A 15,886-nucleotide genomic window follows, 5' to 3' on the forward strand; every position below is an offset into this window, starting at 1 on the left:
ATTTTTGTTGTCAAACCCTATAAATAAGCTACATGCTCTAGTGGAAAGAGGATGAACACTGGCATCCAGGTACCTGGGTTCAAATCCTGTCTGTCTTTGGAAAAACTAACTAACCTCTCAGGGTCTGCTTCCTTCCTTTCTTCTTTCCCTCCCTCTTTCTTTTCTTTTTCCTTTTCTTTCTTTCTTTTTATAACCTTTAAAACAGTGATCTGAACTCGCAGTTCATAGCTGTTGTAAGAATTAAATAAGTGTCTGTCATATATTTGGTTCACAGTAACGAAAACTAACTGCCAGTTTGGGCTCTAACATCACCCGGATTATTTAAACCTATCATAGGCTTACAAGAGACAAGAAAGGGAAATGTTTAGGATTAGGTAATATCCAGTATCTGGGAAAACAATTACTTTTACAGGCACAGAATCAATATTATATCGTTTCCATCCTCCCGTCCTCAACACTTGCATGTGAACCCCACGGCCTCCACACCACCAGAAGGCATGTAGCTCCCATTTAAGGCAACACTAAAATGAAATTAGGATTTGGATGGGAGGACAGATATCTAGGAGAAGATCTAAAATTGAATAGCGTGAAAGTCAAGAGATCAGACCTTTCAAGAAGAACAACAGGGCAATGATTACACAATGATTTTGGCTTTAGCAATTGGTACAGCTTCGGGAAGAAGCAAAGCCAGCAAACAGTGGATACAGGTATCTGAACTCAGGAATGGAATCTAGATTATACATATACATTAAGATATCAACAGAATTTAGGGACTAGATGAAGCTGTGTGTGTGAGAGAGATTTCCCTGGAAGAATAGATAGGATCAATACATAAAATCTAGGCAATATCTAAAGATAAAGCTTTACCTTAGGGGCACTTAATAAATTTAACCATTGTGAGAAGAAGCTAAACTCCCATTGGGAGATGAAGTAATTGGCAGATATACATAAAGAAAACAAATACGAGTAGTCTCTACAGGAATCGGAGAAAGAATTTTAAGAGAAAATAAGAATTAAAAATGGTTATTCGATTTAGGGATTTATTACTATTTTCTAAGAAAGGTGAGAATAAAAGCCACATTTCTTTTGGTGAAGAATAAATTAGTAACCAAGAAACTATGAAGACAATAAGTACAACCTGTTTCAGTAGGAAGCTTGATTGCGGAGGAAGGCGAGAAGTTGGACACTCGTTACTACAAGACAAGCTCAAGTTTGCTATTTTTTAACGTGTTTAAGCAGAGGAAACATTCATGAAAGAGAGAAATTAGAGATAGAAGGGAGAGGAGAGCAGATGTGAGAGGGGAATGGACATGATTCCTGAAGAGAAGGAATGGACTAAAACCTAATACTTACTGTGATTACCCTTGACCTGCAAGGAAGAACAAAGAAAATCTCTCATTAATGCATATTTAAAATCTGTCAGAGAGAGGCAACATAGCAGCATCTGGCCATCTGCTAGAAGTCACATTCGGTTAAGTATAGATTATACAATAAATTCCTAACTTCAATGCTGATCATTCCATTATTCTGCCAATTGGAAAGACAAACGTGCTAAATTCCATCCACTAGAAAATTGAGGATGAAGTAGAAGCTAAAACTATGGAAGAAAGTAACTGGATCAGATGCGAATGTCCAACTGAAATTAAGGGAGGAATTGAGGCTGAAATGGGCTATGGACCACAAGAAGACAATTTCTAGAAAATTCAGAATAAAAGCCACTGTGAAACATTGCCTGGAGATTACAAACACGAGCTGTATACCAAAGGATGAAAGATCTTTGGGAAAGTAAAACCTCAAAATTTGTTCAACGTCTAAGTACTAGGAGCAAGAAAGAGGGTTTAATGAATCCAGAACAGAACGTGGTATCTATAATCCAGTGATCTTTACCTAAGAATGCAGAACCTCTCAATTTTATTTTATTTTTGAAAGATTTTATTTATTTATTTTTAGAGAAAGGTGAAGGGAAGGAGAAAGAGAGAGAGAGAAACATCAATGTGTGGTCATCTCTCACGTGCTCCCACTGGGAACCTGGCCCACAACCCAGGCATGTGCCCTGACTGGGAATGGAACCACCAACCCTGTGGTTCACAGGCCCATGCTCAATCCACTGAGCCATACCAGCCAGGGCTCAATTTTATTTTGATTGCACCTTTGCTATCAAGGAGCATGATCTTCAGACTAAAAAGAATAAATGAAACATGGTCCAGAGATATTTGAAGTCCATGAGAGCTGACAAGATAAGAGAGAACAAGGTCAACTCTCAAAAGATACATAAACAAATCCCAGAGTATAGAAAGAACTAGCCATCCCAGCAACTGCAACTTTTGAGACATTTTCTATATAGAAAAATGAGAAAGGTGCCAGGAAACCTGACCCAAACATCACCTTAATTTTCACAAAAAAAAAGATATCATACAATGCAAAAATCATAATGTCAGACTAGGAACCAGAATGCCAAAGACAAAAATGGTAGAATACATCATAATTTAGTAATTTAAACATATAAGAAATCAAAGAAAAAAATTGATCATACACAGCTTGTGGGGATATCCATAAAAGCTCTTTGGAAGAGATGACTTTTGAAGATCAGGGACACTTTAACATATGGAAAACAGGAGGGAATGGAGTAGGGCATGTCACCCAATGGCAGTAGTACCAGAGGAAAAAGAAGCAAGACTGCACGTGTTGTGTTTGGGAAAAAAATAGATATAACTATGGTATAACACAAAGTAATTATGGAGCTACAAAGTAGGAAGTGAGGATATTATGCTTTTAATGCTAAACATAATGGTAGCAAATGATAAGTTAGATCAAATACCAAGCAAAAAATATTTCATATCGACCTTTGTGTTTAAAGACAGCTAGTATTATGTGTTCACAACCCTAAGTCAAGTCTCCTTCTGTCACACTTTATCCCTCCTTTACCCTCTTCTACCTCCCCCACCCCCTTTCTAGCTGCTAATCACCATCCTGTTGGCTGTGTCTATGAGTTTTGCCTTGTTTCGTTTTGCTTAACCACTTCACCCTTTTCACCCAGCCCCACAACCCCTCCTCCCTCTAAGAGCTGTCAGTCTGTTCTCTTTCTGTGAGTCTGTTTCTATTTTGTTAGTTTATTGTGTTCATTAGATTCCACATATAAGTGAGATCATATGGTGTTTGCCTTTCTCTGACTGAATTATTTCACTTAGCATAATACCCTCTAGGTCCATCCATGTTATCTCAAAGGGTAAGATTTCTTTTTTATGACCAAGTAGTATTCCATTGTGGTATAAAAAAATATACCACAGCTTTTATACCCACTCATCATCTACTGATGGACACTTGGACTGCTTCCAAATCTTGGCCATTGTAAATAATGCTGCAATGAACATAGGGGTGCTTACATTCTTTTGAATTACTGTTACAGATTTCTTTGGATATATTCTCAGAAGTGGAATTGCTGGATCATAAGGCACTTCCATTTTTAATTCTTTGAGGAAACTCCATACTATTTTCTACAGTGGCTGCACCAGCCTGCATTCCCACCAACAGTGCAGTAGGGTTCCCCTTTTCCACATCCTCACCAGTACTTGTTGTTTGCTGATTTGTTTATGGTAGTCATTCAGACAGGTGTGAGGTGATATCTCATTGTGGTTTTAATTTGCATTTCTCTGATGATTAGCAATGTTGAGCATGTTTTCATGTGTATACTGGTTACATATGAAAACAAATCTTCTTTGAAGAAGTGTCTATTCAGGTTCTTTGCCTATTTTTAAAATTGGATTGTTTGGGGGTTTTTTGGTGTTGAGTTGTATGAGCTATTTTTGCTATGTATAATGTGCACTTTCTGGCCCAAAATTTTTTGAAAGATTTTATTTATTTACTTTTAGAGAGGGGGAGGGAGGGAGAAAGAGAGAAACAGAAACATCAATGTGTGGTTGCCACTTGAGTGCCCCCTACTAGATACCTGGCCCACAACCCAGACATGTGCCCTGACTCGGAATCGAACCAGTGACCCTTTGGTTCGCAGTCTAGCACTCAATCCACTGAGCCATACCAGCTAGGGAGAATTTTTGAGAGAAAAATAACGATGTGCATTATACATGGGTAGTACTAAATCTGTATCTACATAAGTATTTTTAATTAATTATGCTTATGTGTTAAAAGTATAACTCTAAAAAGCAATAAGGATATCTGTATGCAAAATAATAACTTGGACTACGATAATCAGTTTTAATCTAAATATAAATAAATAAATAATTGAGTTAAAAAATCAAAACAAAAGATTTTTTTCCTGAAAGTTTGGGCCAAAAATGTGAGTGCACATTATACACAACATAATACAGTAAATTTTGGATATTAACCCCTTATCAGATGTATCATTGGCAAATATCTTCTCCCATTCAGTGGGCTGTCTTTTCAGTTTGTTGATGCATCATTTCCTTAGCTGTACAAAAACTTTTTAGCTTGATGTAGTCCCATTCATTTACTGTTTCTTTTGTTTCTCTTGCCCAAGGCAATATATCAGAAAAAATATTGCTACCAAAAATGTCCAAGACTTTACTGCTGATGTTTTCTTCCAGGATTTTTATAGTTTTGAATCTAACATTTAAGTTTTTAGTCCTTTTTGAGCTTCTTCTTCTGTATGGCTTAAGAAGGTGGTCTAGTTTCTTTTTTTTTTGCACCTATGTGTTCAATTTTTCCAATATCATTTATTGAATAGACTGTCTTTATCTCATTGTATGTTTTTGCCTCATTTGTCAAATATTGACTATAAATGGTGGGGGTTTATTTCTGGGCTTTCTATTATGTTCTATTGATCTATGTGTCTGTTTTTATGCCAGGACCATGCTGTTTTGATTATTATGGCCTTGCAGTATAGTTTGACATCAGTTAGCATGATTCTGCAACTTTGTTCTTTTTCAAGATTGCTGCGGCTATTTGGTGTCTTTTGTGATTCCATATAAATTTTTGGAATGTTTGTGCTAATTCTGTGAAATATGCCAATCATATCTTGATAGGAATTGGCTTTAATCTATAGACTCTTTTAGCCTATATAATTTCATTAATCAATGTCCGCTCAATAAATTCAATAAAAAAGAACAGAAAAATAAAAATTAAAAATAAAGAGAGTATTGGTAGTTTAAAAAAAAAAATCTGTCTCTGTGTACTTTAAACTCACAACCAATCCAAAGGGGGAAGAAGCTTTGCTACTACCAAGACATTTTTGCAAAAATTCTAACACTTTATAGATACTTTTTCATTTAAAGGAAGCCTCACACCTCCTCACCTTACTTCCACCCTCCAATCCAGGTCAGCTCTCCCACACTTCCTGCACTCCTTAAAGGTTTTCAATACTCCTTCCTAAATGTGCCCCAGGTTTTCTGTGATGCATCCCTTCACTGTGTACATGTCCTGATATGGGTTTGCTCTATTTTAAAATATGTCAGCCTGGCAGGTGAAAGTTATTAAAAATATGATGGGAATCTATGGGATTTGAAATTCTGATGACCTGGTTATCAATTTTTAATGGTGTGGTGTGCAGTTCGGGTTTTTTTTAACAAAACATTTAGTTAAATTCTCAGTATTCCAAAGACTATCCCCCATCAATACTAATCCCCTTATCGTCCAGGTGTTGTGACCCACTAAGCTTCTTAAGACCAAATGCAGGATGCAGTATGGAGATTTTATTTATGTGTGAATAAACTCACTCCATTGCTTTAGGGTTTCATAGTAAATCAAACAATATATTTTTCTGGGCAGTTAAAAAAGAAAACACTAGTACATTCCAGTGGCAGATATTTCACCAGCTCTGGCAGCAAATTAAGCAATGACTTCGATCATAGAGATGGAAAACTCAATCAAAACTGCACACTCACCTAAATCTTAAAGCACATACACATACATTGGATTTCGGATACTAGTAAAGAATGCATGTTAAATATTGACTTAAACTTGGACTTAATGTATCTGGTTTTGAACTAGGGATACCCAGGTACAAATCAGATTCTGCTTTAGGGCTAATCATCTGTAAACGGGGAATAGCTTGTATGATTGTGATGGTATCAGAAAGGACTTCCACTGACTATAAAAATGCCTGGTGTCTCGTAGGTGTGCAGTAAGTAAAAATTATAATTTATTGCAACACTGGTATTTTTATTTATTAGGAAGGCTATTTCTTGAACTGTATCACAGACTTATTGTCTAAACGATGATTTAAAAGATTTGAAGTTTTGGGGAAACATACTACATGTAAACTTCAAATTTCTTCATACTGTTTTGTGGTGAAAAACTGATTTTCCTCCCACAAATAACATTAATTGTTTCACAAGGGCTTCGGTTCTATCTTCGGCACAACCCCTTTCTTCACCAGTAATTCAGCTTCCACTTGCAGGGAATTGTCCACCTAATCAAGCATTGACATAGAAAATATATTTCTGTCCTAACCCGAGCAATACACAGCTGACACAAAGAGGTTCAATATTTGTGCACCAAGTGTTATACAGATGATTTGTGGTGACACAAAAGTGTAGCTTTCATCTTTCTGAAAGCATTTCCTTGGCTTTCTGCTGAAAGAGGGGAAAAATGTGCCATCACTCCTTTCTATGTAGACACCTGAATTTCATTGAGAAGGAGACTGGGTTGGTGACAGAGTGACATGATTACATGCTGCTTAGTGCCTTTGCTGAGCAGGGGTGTACCAAGGCAGGCTGAGATAGGGGAGAATGTGAGAACCAGGAAGTGAATTCCTGCATTTGCTATGTGTTTGTGTTCTTAATCAAACTGATTATATTTAGCTATAAAAATCCATTATTTCCTTATGCATCTTTTAGATGGCCATATTTTAACCCCCAATTAGCTGAAATCTCCTTAGTTTTCCCTAGTGCCCAGCCAACTGGCTTCTGAGCATAACAGAAGAGGCCTAATGCCAAATCCTAGAATATCTGGCACCTCCAGGTACCTGCCTGTGACCGCAGGTCACCTACAACCAGCAGGCAGAAGTAACAATTTGATTTTTATCTCTCTTGTCATGACAGTGAAGCTGACACACAGCACTCATGGCATCCATTTCCTGTCACTTGGAGAGGGAACTGGTGACCTCTTCTTACCATGTCGGTTTATTTGCCAATGAAAACAGGTTTTCCTGAAGCACCCAATAAACTATACGGGGCAAATAAACAAAGCACCTGTATGGGATAAATTCCTTCAAAACAGGGATATAATTTCTTCTCAAGCTGTTGAATCAGTGCTGCCTTAGGCCAGAGGAAACTGGGAATGCAAGCCACTTGACCACAACAGCTCAGGGCATGACCCTCAAGTACACAAAGCTCATCTTACAAAACCAATTTCTCTGAGGTCGCTTAGGTCCACAGAACAGCTACAGTTTTACCTGGTTCATACATACTTCTCCACCCCTCATATGAGCCCCAGTTTTCCTTATATATGTTATTAACCAACATTACCCCCAATACATTTAATTTAGAAAAATAAGTAAAAGGGAAATGCCCATCCCAACGAAATGCTCCTAGCACTCCATCATATGGAAGAAATGGACAGCAAAATGCAGCCGTCTGTCGATAACAACCAACACGGGGCTACTTTTAGCCTTTTTGGAAGCCAGCAGCTAGAATAGCAGTCCCACTCAGAATTCCCATGTGCATACCCAGATCCTACCTACACAGGAAGATCGAGAAGCCTTTTCTTCTTCTTAGCTGATCATTTAACATTTAGAAAGTCTTTCAAAGACTATCAAACAAGTTGAAGAAGTAATATTTTATTAACATCCTTTATCTCCTACAACTCTAAATAGCCACACTGAAAAAAACTATCAAACTCCAATGTCCTTTAGCACCAAAGTAACACAGTTTTTTGAGATATTTTAATCTTTTCTGAAAATGGAAACATTCCTTCAAATGAAACACAAATGTGAACTGGCAAGAGATACAATAACTAATACTTCCCTACATATCTTTATATATTTATTTGCTATTTCTGCAGGGGAATATATTTCAATTTATTTATCCAAATCTAAGGCAAAAGTGGTAAGTATTTGTTCGTTTCTTCTTTGCTTTTCAATAGCTACTTAATTAAACTCTACGTTTAGGAATGAAGGGCTTTAATATTATAACAGAATCTACTTATTCTGCTTCCCCCAAATACAATAGGACTTAAAGCAAACTCATTTTTAAAAGGGCATCCATCTTAGCCTAAGAGACTCAGTCTGTGTTTAACACATTAAAAAAAAAAAAACACCCTCTGCTAGGAAGGAAAGCAAATGTCTATTACTCTCTCCATTTTGACAGGAGAGGTGTACACAGTTTGTGTATCTGTGTCTCTACGTGTTCACTCTCATAGATTGTGTAACTCAGCTCTCTGGAGATAACTTCAAAAGACACAGCTTGCGCCCTGCAAAAAGCCACCCAGTACCTTGGGAATAGGCATCAGGCCAGGCTGACAGATGGATATCAGTTTGACAAGAAATATGCTGGGCTACATTAGGCTAGAGTGTTTACCAGCCAAATTCTCCTCCGAAACCACTCAAAGGGAAGCCTATAAACATGTGCATGGTTTCTGACAAAAAAGAGATTTTTCAATTAGGCTACTCCAGTGTTATTTTCAATAGATGACTTAGAAGTAAATTTATTTGCCTTTGGTTGATTTACTTGTTTCTTAGCTTTTGAATTTATGCAGTTATCCATGCGCACCAGGAAATGGCTTTATATTCCTGAAATTCATGAAAGGCATTCAGAAACCGCATCCAAGAGGCTTCTGTCCTCCTGTGCAAGCCTCTAGCCAGAGCAGGAAAACAATTGTTCAGGACTGTTTTTTCTAGGTGCTAAAGCGCGCTAAGGAATTGCCAAATGTATTTTTTATCCCATCTTACTCATCGTATACTTCATTGAATCTGCTCTATGAACTAAATGAGGATGAAATATCACCTTCTTTGATTATTACTAAATAGTTCACAAATTAACACTAAACTGCAAAAGGAGGAGATAATGTGTCTTTTTGAGAAAACCAGATGCTTTGTTTTCAAAAATACATTTGATAACAGAGTGGAAGAGTTAATGTACGATGCATGCCATCTGCTGACTAATACAGAGTATTTACAAGGGTAAATACTTCCAATAACTGTGCTTGATAAATGATAATCTGACTTAATACCACCACATTTGAACCACAAATTGAACCTTGCCAATTTTTTAACACAATTTAGCATCCGATCTAATTAGAAAAATAAATAAATAAAGGTAACTGCTCTGAGGTTAAATACCGTGCATGGTAAATTTTCAAAGGCCTCTCAGACATGCAATAAATAAGTAATGAAAAAAATCTGAAAGCTTCTCCCTTCATGCATATCTATTAAAAGAATAAAATATATTTCTCAAAACCCCATAGTGAGAAACATGAATCGCTGATCTTTCCATTTCTGATGTCTGCTTTGTGCTACTTTACAAATCAGTTTGAAATTACATGTAAAGAACATAATTGAAGAAATGGAATTTGTTATGTCATCGTTTAGTTACAGTAGCACAGATGAGTTTTAGGTATTATATATGATTTATATTCAGTAGAAACAGTTCAAAAGAATAAAGATTATATATCTCTATGTTATTAACATAATAGTTGAACTATTACAACTGGAACGTGTTAAACTTTAATCCATTTAGCAGTGCAAATCATATTTGCACACAGTAATTTTGTGGACATAGACATTTCTATCATTACAGAAAAATAGAATAACAGAATATTCATTTTATTTTTTTCTCACCTCAAATTTCACCTGCCATGATAGCCTTTGATTTACTGCCACAGGTACTTCACGTGATTTTCTAAGTTCAAATATAATTTACAATGTCATGGAATCTTAATCACCAACTTCATGTGATCACTGTACTTGTTAATAGATTCTAAGATAGCTGTCTTTTTTAGGTATTTTTTCATTGACGTAAATCTTTTCTTTTTAAGATGCATGGGGGAAGCAACTACAAAGCAGATAAAAATGAAGGTAACTGGACTCTCAAAATGAAGTGAAACAATTAAACACCTTTTCACTTGGGGGCACTTTTCAAACTTGGAAATGCAGAAGAGTCTTACTGGCTCAAGGAGTCAAAAGATAAAGTTTAGGTTGCATGAGGGGCTGGAAGTTATAGAGAGACTTTTGAGAAAAGAGAGAGACAAAGAGAGGGGAGCTCCGAAATCTGCACATAAACTTCATTCAAACACCTGGCAGACCTTCAATGTAGGCGTGTACCGGGAAGTCTCCAGGAGCAACGTACGGAAGACTCAGATCATTGAACAGAGAGTTCAACTGTTGCCCATCTCAGAGTTTGAGCCTGAAAAGGTAAACCGCCTGCAACAACAAAATCAACACTGTTCAGAGGAAGAAAACACAATCTAAGGTCTCTCACAACATAATGTCTACTAAAGAATCAAAATGTATTAGACACGAAACAGTGAAATGTGACTCTTGTTGGAGAAGACCAGCAGCGAAGAGAATCAACCCTAAAATGACCCATATAATGAAATTAGCAATCAAAGATCAGCTATTAGACATATGGTCAAATACTTAAACAAAAACCGTGCTCATAATGAGTACACTCATGGGAAGTTTCAGGAGGTAAATTGAAGTTTGTCTGTTTGTTTGTTTATTTAAAAGACCAAGTAGAAAGCTTAGAAAAGAAAACCCAATACATGAAGTGGAAAATTCACTGGATGGGTTTAATAGGAGATCAGGAAAGGAGAGAAAGTGTTCACTGAATTTGAAGTTACATCAATAGCAATTACTGAGTCAGGAGGACAGGAAGAAAACATACTGAAAAATCAAAAGAGAGACTCAGTGACCAGGACAATATTAAGTGGTCCAAGATACAGGTAATTGGTGTTTTCAAAAGAGTAGAGTGAGAGAATGAGGAAGAAAAAAATGGCCAATTTTTTCAATAAAGTTGGTAAGTAATATTCAGTTATAGACTCAAGAGGCCAAGAAAACACAAAGCAGAATAATACAAAGACGAACAAGCCTAGACACGTCATAGTCAAACTGCTGAAAGCCAAACATAAAGAGAAAACTCGAAAGGAGACAAAAAACAAAAGTCAACACATTGCATACAGGGAAGCCATAAATATGGACAACGACTAAATTCTCATCAATGGAGGCCAGATGTCATATTTAAATTGCTGAAAGAAAAAGATCTTTTAACTCAGAATTCTATATCCAGTGAAAATACCCTTCAAAAATAAAGTTGTGTCTGTGTTTTTTTAATTTTTCACTTGACATGAAGTAGATCAATGTGAGTAACAAATCATGGACCTTATGTATAGGAAGGAATCTGAGTGTTATAAGGTAACAAAGTCAATTTTTTTCATAATTCTCTTACTTAGCCCAAAACTAAATCTCATGGGACCTTTTCTAGATTTTTTCCTTTAAACAGAGTTAGATCAAATGTGTAGTGTTTATTGTTTTAACTGGAATAAAAGTAAAACGAGGAAAAGAAATGAAGCTGAAATAAAGGCATTCTTAAAACACAAACCTGCATTAGAAAAAAAAATGCTGAAAGTATTTCCTTAGGTTATATTTCCTTAACCTAAAGAGAAATTATAGCATAAAAACCCACATGCTAAAGAGAAAGTGAAGAGCAACAGAGAAGGTGCTCTGGGCAAATAGCAAATATAAAGGACTACTTTTTCATATCATATATTTTATTTTTGTAAATTTATTTAGCAGACTTATGGCTGTTAGAATGAAAATATGAAGGTAATTGTGGGTTTTATACAAATGTCATAGAAACCTATAAAATAGCCAAAACAAAAACAGCAGTATGTATAAATGGAATAATAAAGGTATGAGTTTCTTAGACTTTTTGTGAAATAGTAAAATATTATGTGAATTTTGACTGTGGTAACTGAAAGATATGTACAGTAATCTCAAGATCAATCACTAAAATAGCAAAAGAGATACAATTAGAATGTCAATATTGGAAACAAAATAAAATCTTTAAAAATAGATCATCTTCCCAGGCTGGTGTGGCTCAGTGGATTGAGCACCAGCCTGCAAACCAAAGGGTGGCCAGTTCCATTCCCAGTCAGGGCACATGCCTGGGTTGCGGGCCAGGTCCCCAGTAGGGGGCACATGAGAGACAAGCACACATTGATGTTTCTGTCCCTTTCTTTCTCTCTCCCTTCCCGACTGTCTAAAATAAATAAATAAAATCTTTTTTAAAAAAGGAATTGCTTAAGTGTTTTATTGTGTGTCAAAATCTGTTAGATTAAAATAAAATTTAAAATGTAATATTCCAGAAGATTATAAATGTCAAAAAGCCTAAGTCAAAGCCAGCTGTTTGGTTTTGAATGGCTACTCTTCGTAATACTTGGATCAAGTTGGCTATTTCACAGAATGGGGAGAATCCCTGGAAATGCCAGTATATAATGTTTCAGTAGAAGAATAGGAAAAACATAAGTTTAAAATCAAATATAAAGGATTTAAATTCTGAATGGGTATTATTATTATTGCTTGATTCTTACCAAGCATCATGAGCAGAATTTCCAAGTGACTCTTATTGACGACAGATCTTGGAAATGTGTCATTTTCCTCGGAAGCATACCTTAATTTTCTAAACATTAATAGAGAACAAAGATGCAGATCATTGTAAGGATCGACCATCTACTGCAATTAAAAATCCCACATGGTTGTGGGAAGAAAAAGCTCATAATTGAGTGAATCTCATGCTGAATGACATGATGGACAAAATGGAAGACGGGTTAGAACAGGTTAAATTCTAAAGTGATATTTCAAAATACCTAGGCATTTAACTAATCATCATTATAAAAGTTAACACGAGGAGCTGGTCTATATTCAGATACTTTCTAATACTTAAAAATCACATGATGTTTGAATGCTATATTAGACTATGGTTAACGAAGACTACATGAAGCCACGTAAAGTGTTTTTTCATTGTTCCTAATCTTTGGTGTATTGAAAATCACTCCAGCTTCTCTAGAAAACCTAATTAACAATTTGTATGGCTAAAATTAGCAGAGCTTTTATTTTTTAAAATCTACTTTGTACACAACTGAAAGCCACTCTTCTTTCTTTATTATTGAAATTATTGGGGTGACACTAGTTTGCAAAACCATATAGATTTCAAGCGTACAACTCAATAAAACATCATCTGCATCCTGCATTGTGTGCCCATTGCCTGAATCAAGTCTCTTTCTGTCCCCATTTATCCCCCCTTGCCCACCTCCACTTCCACCCACCCCCTTTCCTTCTGGCTGTCACCACACCGTTGTCTGTGTATACGTGTTGTGTATATATATTTTGGCAAATCCCTTCACCTTCTCTCATTCATTCCTCCCAACCTCCTCCTCTCTGACAGCTGTCAGTCTGTTCCGTGTATCCACACTACTGTTTGTATTTTCTTTGTCAGTGTATTTTGTTCCACAAATAAGTGAGATCTTCTGGTACTTGTCTTTCTCTGACTGGCTTATTTCACTTAGCATAAAAATCTCCAGGTCCATGATGTCACAAAAGGAAAGATCTCCTAGTTTTTATGGCCGAGTAGTATTCCATTGTGTAAATGTGTCACAGCTACCGGTGGGCACTTGGGCTGCTTCCAGGTTTTGGCTATTGTAAATAATGTTGCAATGAACATAGGTATAAAGTTTCCTCAAAAAATTGAAAACGGAACTGCCTTTTGACTCAGTGATCCCACTTCTAGGAATACGTCCTAAGAAACCTGAGACACTCTTCTTTTTTATATGCTTATAAACTTAGAACGTGCTTTCAAAAAAATGTTCAGTCATGGCTTGTTTCAAATTCATATTTCTTCATTGCTTCCTGCAGCACAGCCCAAATCCTTGGAGATTCAACACCACTAGGTTTGCATTTGCAAACCTCAACAGCCCAAGTCTCAACCCCTATATCTTTTATTTCTTCGCATCCCTCATTTATTTTGCTCTCCTTGGTGTATTTTTCAGATACTGGTGCTTCATGTCTTTAAAATACAACTAGATTTTTCAACTCAAATCATCCCCTCAGAGATTCCTTCAACAAAGATGTGTACAGCCACCTGGGATTAGTACAGACGACATTTTAATAAACAGGACAGGCCCAAGATCTTTTACTAAGGCTGCATCTGAAGAGGGCTCATAAACCCTTACTGGAGAGAGTTCTGTGAAAAAAAGGGGAAAATTGAGCCCTCAAGTCAAGGAAATAGAAACTATCCAAAAAGGTAACACATAAATTAGATTGGAACAAAATACATAAATTAGGTTTGAACATAAAAAGATAGCAGAAAATGTTACTTTAAAAATTTCTATGCAATGCTGAAATAAAAATTGAAAACACAACATTCGGTATAACATTTACTTGACCCAGATGAGGAAAAAAAAAAAAAAATATATATATATATATATATATATATATATATATATATACACCCTTATATATAGGTGAGGTTTAATGATGTATAAAATGTTTTCACAAGAGTTATATTCTTTTTTAATTTTTATTGTTATTCAGTTACAGTTGTGTGCCTTTTCTCCCCATCCCTCCACCCCACCCCAGCTGAACCCCCCTCCCTCCCCCACTTCCACCCTCCCGCTTGATTTTGTCCATGTGTCCTTTAGAGTAGTTCCTGTAATCCCCTCTCCCCACTGTCCCCTCCCCACTCCCCCCTGGCTATAATCAACAGAAGAAAAAAGCAAACAAAATATAACCAGAGACATTGAAGTTAAGAACAATGTATATTCTTTTTTTTATGTGCCTCAACCACGAAACACCTGGCCACCAACACAGGCATCAAGCAGGGATGGACTAAGGACTGTACATCTGCTTTGCCCGCAACTGATATAAGAGCAACACCGCCAATCAGGTGTCTCTTTGCCCAATGCCCGAGGGTATGAGTTATATTATAATATAAAATACGTTAGTGCCCTTAGCCACCAAGAATACCAAAATAAAACCATTTCGCAATTACGAGACTTTTATGTAATCTAATCCAAGGGTGAGCGTATGATCTGCTAGATTTCAAAAAAAATCCTTAAATTAATCCTTAAATTGAAAGCTGACGATCAAATTGTATTCTAGTGATGGAGTGCTTTGTTTGTACATAAACTTTATTTTTTATTAAATTTTAATATGTATGGCATATTATTTTTACTTCCAGGCCTCATTCAAAACATGATCCATTTGTTTAAAATACCTTCTGTAACACTTGAAATAAATCTCTCTCCATCCTAATATAACAACAGCCATCCATTTGCTAAAATAAATATTTTCCTAAACAAAATCAATTCTTCAACCACTATCAAAGACATCAATCTGTTAGGGCAATGCATCATCGTAATGATAAACAAATTACTGTCCTTGGTAAATTCAATGAACATTTAAAAAGCGGACTGAAGCCAAATAGAAATTACTAATAGAGATAAAGCACGAAGTTAGCAATGTCATTTGAAATTGAATATGGGCCTCTAATAGGCATATCCGCCTTCTATGTTTTTAAGAAAGACACATTAGGCACCATTCAATCCTCCAAGGGAAAATCTTTAAGGAGTTTTGTAAGATATGATTTGTCATACCTAGTTTTATTGTGAATATTTATCATGAAGTGTTAACATCATGCTTTAAAATAATCACGACAATAAAATAGAGTATATTGCTCTGTCAACACGCATTTATTCAGCAACTCTAATGTGTAAGGCCTTGTCAAAGTCTATTCTAGATCTCAAGTCTGAAGGAAGTTTCTTCTTTCTGTTTACCTCCGAACTAGTTCTTCATAATGTTTTAGAATATCAAAAACTCTTAAGTTGGTAATCAAGAGACTTTCTCCTTTTTAAAATGTATTAATGAAGTATATCATAACACATAAGAGGACGTATTTCATAAGTTTTCATCTCAGTAAAT

The 15,886-nt window shown here is 36.0% G+C and overlaps 1 pseudogene; it reads right to left on the reverse strand.

Annotated features, from left to right (window-relative positions):
* Positions 1 to 14,736: 14,736 nt before the first annotated feature.
* LOC112313431 (small nucleolar RNA SNORA48) lies at positions 14,737 to 14,880 on the reverse strand (annotated as a pseudogene).
* Between the last annotated feature and the right edge of the window lie 1,006 nt (positions 14,881 to 15,886).

This window comes from Desmodus rotundus, chromosome X (assembly GCF_022682495.2).
Source record: "Desmodus rotundus isolate HL8 chromosome X, HLdesRot8A.1, whole genome shotgun sequence".
Lineage (NCBI taxonomy): Eukaryota > Metazoa > Chordata > Mammalia > Chiroptera > Phyllostomidae > Desmodus > Desmodus rotundus.